Here is a 6,689-nt window from a genome sequence, read left to right on the forward strand (position 1 = left end):
GGAACGAGGAAACATTAAGTTCGAACCTTCATACAAGTATTTGGTTTTCGGGGCAGGGCCGAGGATTTGTCAAGGAAAGAACATGGCTTTAATCCAAAGGTATGATATAGAATTTGTCCTAGGACATCAAGTTGTTCCTGATGTCTCCCTTAAACTTCAAATGAAGCATGGTTCTAAGGCTAAAATTCTTCGATGTTAATTAGTAGTTATAAAACGCAGGCAAAGTACATGATTGTTGAAGATGTCGCATACAATGAATTTGATGTATTGTTGTTTTGTATTTTGAATTTACATTGTTTCTATAATCAAAATGAGTGTGTGCTTTTTTTATATATTTTTTTTAACAACTGTGCTAAAAAACAAATAAACTTTTAAATGTAGCTTATAATTTTTATCCAATTAAAACTTTTTTAGTGTACATGTTAACATTAGGAAATTTTAAATTTTGGTACCTTAAAATTAGACCCTATTGAATTTTCGTACCGATTAAAAACATTTTTTTTTACTTTGGTACCCATCAAAATGTAAAAATATATAGATTTTTGGTACTTCCGTCCTTGTTTGGTTAACTTTTCCATCAGCGGGGCCCATTTTTTAATTATTTAATAATTTAATTTATTAAAAAAAACTTTAAAAAAAATTAAAAAAAAAAACAACCAGCCACTGCTACCACTCCCCCTCCCCCTCCTCGTCATCCACCCTTCCCCCTCCCTGTGCTGGCTGCCGGTGCCAAACTTTCCCCTGGCGTGGGCAAGCCCACCTCCTCCTTTTTCCTCCTCCGATCTCAGCCGCAATAGTTGCAAAACCATCATACACTACCACACAGCAGCAACTTTCCTCCAAACCAACTATCATTTGCTGAAAACAACCCCCTCCCCTGTTTGCCAGCGTCCTCCCTCCCTGAAACAACCACCATCCCCTTTTCGCCGCCCCCCGAAACCGTAAAACCCACCTGAAATAACCTGAAAAACAAAACCCATATAGGGTTTAAAACAACCGAAAAAATGGATGATTTTTTGGGGTTGTTTTAGGTGGGTTGGCCATTGCGGGGATGTTTCATGTGGGTTTTGCTGGTGCGTGTTGTAGGGGGTTACTTTTGGTGGTGGTGGTGTGATGGAGCGGCGAATTGGAGGTGCTAGTGGTGCGAATTGGAGGTACTCGGGTGTGAATCGGAGGTGCTGGTGGAGCGAATTGGAGGTGCTGGCGGTGCAAATTGAATGTGCTAGTGCTCAAATTGGTGTGAATTAGAGGTGGTGGCCTGGTGGTTAATTCAGTGGCTAACGATGGTTGCAGTCATGGTGGCGAGGTGAGTTGGCTGTGTACCTGGTTGCTATCGGCTTGAAGGTGGCTAAGTAGTGGCTGGAAGTTGGACGGGGGTACCAAAACCTATAATTTTTAAATTTGATGGTACCCAAAATAAAAAATTTAAAACAGATACGAAAATTCGATTGGTGATATTTTTGAGGTACCAAAATTCAAAATTTCCTTAAAATTATTATGATATGGAGGTTGTATGAGTGTATAAGAATAAATTTTCTTAGTGTCATAGGTAACTCCCAACACTAATACACAATAAGGGCTTGTTTGGCAATTGGACTTTTCTATGGTTTTTGGCTTTTGATGTGGTCAAACAACCAAAATATATGTTTTAGTTATTTGGCTTTTTTTGTTGCTAAAAAGCTAGCCATTTCACAAAAAGTTAGTAAGATTAGGTTTTTTTTTTTTTAATTAGTTGTAAGCCTTTATACATACTCTTACATTTTTTTTATCCTAATTAATAGTCAACTTTACCAAACATTTTTATTTAAGAGCTAACAATCAAACAACCAACATAAAAAGCTAACACAAACAGTTGGTCATACCAACTAATCAAGTGAAACGGCAAGATGCCGACAACCAACATTCAATTGTCAAAAAAGTAATATCTTCTACCATAGTTGTTAAAATCTCGATCCGGATCTTACAATCCTACGGTTCTACGATCTAAAATTGCGTGATCGATCTGGATCTTTGGTAGGATCTTAAAGTTTGTAGGATTTTATTACGATCCTACTCCGTTATTAATTATGCGTGGTAGGAACTCAACACGAACGATCCTACGATTTTATTATGATCCTACAATCCAATCCAACATTTTACTATAATATGAGACTTTAATTTATTTTAAAATATTTTTTTATTACTCATTAGGTTATATGCACCTAATTAAAGTTAATGTACTCAATAATTATCGCTAATAAATTAGGAAATCCGAGACACGAATATGAGTTTATCAATTGACAACTTGCAAATGTCATAGTTAAGGTTTCATTCTTAATAAATTTAATTTGCACATAATTTAACAATTTAGAATTGTGTTATTAATCTTCTAACTACCTTACGGACAAAGCTATGCTAGATGAAGATCAACCTTTCATAAGCAAACCAATGTCTTTTAGCATTAAAACCCCTTAGAAGAAATGTTTTTATGTCAATTTATAGCATAATATATAATACTAGGTTAAGTCCCGTGCCATGCACGGGAATTTTTAATACTTAATAATTATCATTAGTTTAACACTATTATTTAATTATAAAAAATTATACCTAATTGCAAAATAGGATGAAAGTTCTGTAATTATAGAAATAAATAAATAAATAAAAATTAAAATTTATCACGCTAAAGAAAACAGAGAGAATAATGTATGCACGACTAATAAAAATAACTATGAATTACATTACAAGGTTATAGATAGCAAACTTTTATTGCATATTATTGTATAAAAAAATAATATCTTTGTTTGAATGTGTACAAATAGAATATTCTTATCAAATAGGAAATGAAATATTATAGCATAGTTTGTATTAAAAACTTCTTTAAGAAGCTTTGGCCAAAAAAATTAAAATTTAAAAAAAAAAAACTTTTGGAGGAAAATTTTTTAACCACGAGATGACATGTGTCATTCCTGGTTTCGCCTTTAGTATAAAGTTATAGATTATTCGTTATTAAGTAGGATCTTACGATCCTACGATCCGATTCTATCGATTTGATCCCACACACCTCATCGATCCAAGGTAGGATTCCAATCCTAACAACCTTGTCTACTACTCCCTCCGTATTTTATTACTACCTCTTATCGAAAATTCTAAATCTGTCACTGCTTACATCCATATATTCAAAATTTATATTACTACCTTTTATGGAGCAAGTAATAAAATACGGAGGCAGTTGAATTATATTGCCAAAAAAAAGAAATACTTCTTGTTTACCCTTCTTAATTAAAAAAAAATGATATTATGTTGTGAATTTGTGACCTTAGAAGATCGTCATCAGTGTGCCTACTAGAAAGTTTGTGTCTTAGCTTAACCTATTTCACTAAAAAATAAGCATAAATATTTTATCTTCTTATTTAAAAAATAATTCAGAACTATTAGGTGAATTAAACACATTTGAAAACGTATTAGTAGGTGGGAGTTTAGCTATATACATTTATTTGCGTCTCATTAAATTACTCATATTAATATTGACAATACACTTTTTTTTTTGACGGTATATTGACAATACACTTGATTTAGACGTGATAATAATAGCATTTCTAATCTTACATGTTACATTAATATTTTGTCTACACCATTAATATTACAAAAATCTCGTCCATAAAAGTACGTACATTGCCATATAATTCATAAACCAAACTCCTACCAAACAAGCAAAACCTAAACACATATTGTACTTCCTAATGGGTTATTACATGTTGATCAATACACTAATCCTCCTTTTGTTTGCTTTATTTTACTGTTTCTTTCGCAACAAAAATGGGCTCCCAACTAATTGGCCCCTTGTTGGGATGCTTCCTGCACTCCTCAAAAACGTCCATAATATTAATGACTTTATTTTTCATCTTATGGAAAATTCTAACATGACCTTCCATTTTATAGGCCCTTGGTTAACCAACATGCACATTCTTGCAACCGTTGATCCTGCTAACCTTAACCATATATATAGCAAAAAATTTGAAAATTATGTTAAAGGTTCCAAATTTAAAGAAATCTTTGAGGGCCTCGGAGATGGAATCCTTAATTCGGATTCAGATATATGGAGTTACCATCGAAATGTGGCTCATTCTTTTCTCCATCATCCTCAATTCCATCGTTCGTTGATCAATGTAACGTGGAATAAAGTGGAGAATGGACTCATTCCCATCCTTGAACATGTTTCTAAGCACGTGATTGAGATTGACCTACAAGACGTATTCTTAAGGTTCATGTATGATACAATGAGTAAGATCATGATGGACCATGATCCAGAATCTCTTTCAATTGATTTGCCTGATTTTCCACTTTTAAAGGCGGTGTCTGATGGCGAGCATGGTGTTTTCCTTCGTCATGTTGTTCCAACATGCATATGGAAATTCCAAAGGTGGTTAAACGTAGGAGCGGAAAAGAAGGTTAAGCAAGCAATGGAAATCCTTGATGACTTTATTTACAAGTGCATAAATAAGAAGAGAGAAGAAATGAGGAATGCAACATCTAAGCCAAAGGATAATGAAATAGAGGTAAGTAGAGTAGATCTATTGACCTTATTTATGGATACCGATGAAAACTCTATTAGGTCAAAGAGCCACGATGACAATGATAAATTTTTAAGAGATACAATTTCAAGCTTTTATCTAGCCGGAGGAGAGACATCAAGTACTGAATTGACTTGGTTTTTTTACATCCTCTCAAACAACCCACAAGTTGTTAACAAGATAAAAATGGAGCTTGATGCAACAATGATACAAGTAAACAATAACTATGATAGGTTTCTAAGCAACTTTAAAGAGCTTAGCGACCAGCTAATATATCTTCATGCTACAATATGTGAATCATTAAGACTTTATCCAGCATTAGTATACAATCACAAGTCACCAGTTGAGCCAGACACCCTTCCTAGTGGTCATCAAGTGAATCCAAATACAGAAATTATCATATAACACGTACGTGATGGGAAGGATGAAATCAATATGGGGAGAAGATTGCAACGAGTTCAAGCCTGAAAGGTGGATAACTGAAGGTGGAACGATTAAACGTGAGCCATCGTACAAGTTTGCGGTGTTTAGTGCAGGGCCAAGGACTTGCATGGGAAAGCAAATGGTTTTCACCCAAATGAAGATTATAGCTGCCTTCATCATCCAACACTACAATATAGAGACCGTGCAAGGATATTATCCTGTCCTCGATCTCTCTATACTTCTTCGTATGAAAAATGGTTTTAAGGTTAAGATAAGTCGTTCTCAAAATTAATATGAAGTATAAGGTATTATATGTGGTGCCAAATAAAATGTATGTAGGTTCAAATATTAAATAATCATGGACTTTGTCCTTATTTCCATTTTTAAATTTGTTACATGTGATATAGAATATATCAAGGTTCTTGAAGATATACAAGTAAATTAAATAAGTAATGTCATGTATTGTGTAAAATTATCTTCCCTAATAGGTTGAATAGATATTATATAACATAAATGTGTATTATATAAAATCTCACATATCTCTGTGTAGAGCTGGCAAACGTGTCATGTCATTCTTATGTTCGTGTACAAAATCATACGAGTCGGAGAACCTTAACACTAACCCATGCCAGGTCAGGTCGGGTTCGTGTTCAGGTCGACTATTTTCGGGTCAGGTACCCCCAACCCAAATCTAATCCATTTAACTTTTGGGGTTGACAATCCCAACCTGAACGTGATATTTTCGTGTCCGGGTCAACCCAAAATTAACCTTATTTGACCTTTTTTGTATTAAATCAGGTTGCTTTATACGGAAAGTAGTCTGAAACTGACCTGATTTTAGTCAACTTTCCTCAAGCATGGAAAGTATATCAACAATACGTCATCCGGTAGCCTGGATTCCTTCAAGCATATGAATGTATGTTTGTTTGTGAGCAATTTGAGACTAAGTTTGCATGATTTGGTGAAGAAATGAGCAAATCACTATTTTTTTGTACTACTTTGCGTGAAATGGTGTTCTTAGTGTTCTTGTTGTTTCTTTGAACTTGAAATGGTGACATAATTGTTGTAGATCTTGTAAACATGCTATGATATAGATTATATGAATATATGATCTTGTAAATGGTATACATTATATCAACAAAACAACAATATAAATTAATAACAATATAAAGTGTATTAAACTTGTAATTTAATATTACAACAACAAAAATCTAAAAGCAAAACAATATGTACAATCACGTGTAATTCGAAATTAGTAAAAACAACAAGCATTATCCAATGAAAGGGAGGAGCACTTGAAGTTTGAGCACTTGCAACTTGAAGCTTGATGTTCGTAAAGGAAAGGAAGACTAGGGATGTCAATGGGGCAGGTCTAGTAGGAGACCCGCCCCATCCCTGCCCCGATGGGGCGGGGATGGGTCTAAAATCCATACCCGCCATGGGTGATGAGGTGGAGGTGGATTTTAAGTAATACCCGCCCCATACCCGCCCCGCCTGACCCAACCCCATACCCGCGTTATACCCGACCCATGTAATATAATAACATACTTCATAAAACATTATACAACAAAAAAATGGTAATGACTTGTGACTTGATTAATGAAGTCTCTAGACACTAGACTTCTAGAAGAGAAAAAAAAACCCTACTCATTCAGTCATTCTCATTCTCAACCCTAGCCAACAATATCACACTACTCTCTCCTCTTTCCTCTCTCC

The 6,689-nt window shown here is 34.5% G+C and overlaps 1 pseudogene; it reads left to right on the top strand.

Moving 5' to 3' along the window:
- Nucleotides 1-3,670: 3,670 nt before the first annotated feature.
- On the top strand, nt 3,671-5,450 carry LOC110715402 (annotated as a pseudogene).
- Nucleotides 5,451-6,689: the final 1,239 nt, after the last annotated feature.

This window comes from Chenopodium quinoa, unplaced genomic scaffold (genome assembly GCF_001683475.1).
Source record: "Chenopodium quinoa cultivar QQ74 unplaced genomic scaffold, ASM168347v1, whole genome shotgun sequence".
NCBI lineage: Eukaryota > Viridiplantae > Streptophyta > Magnoliopsida > Caryophyllales > Amaranthaceae > Chenopodium > Chenopodium quinoa.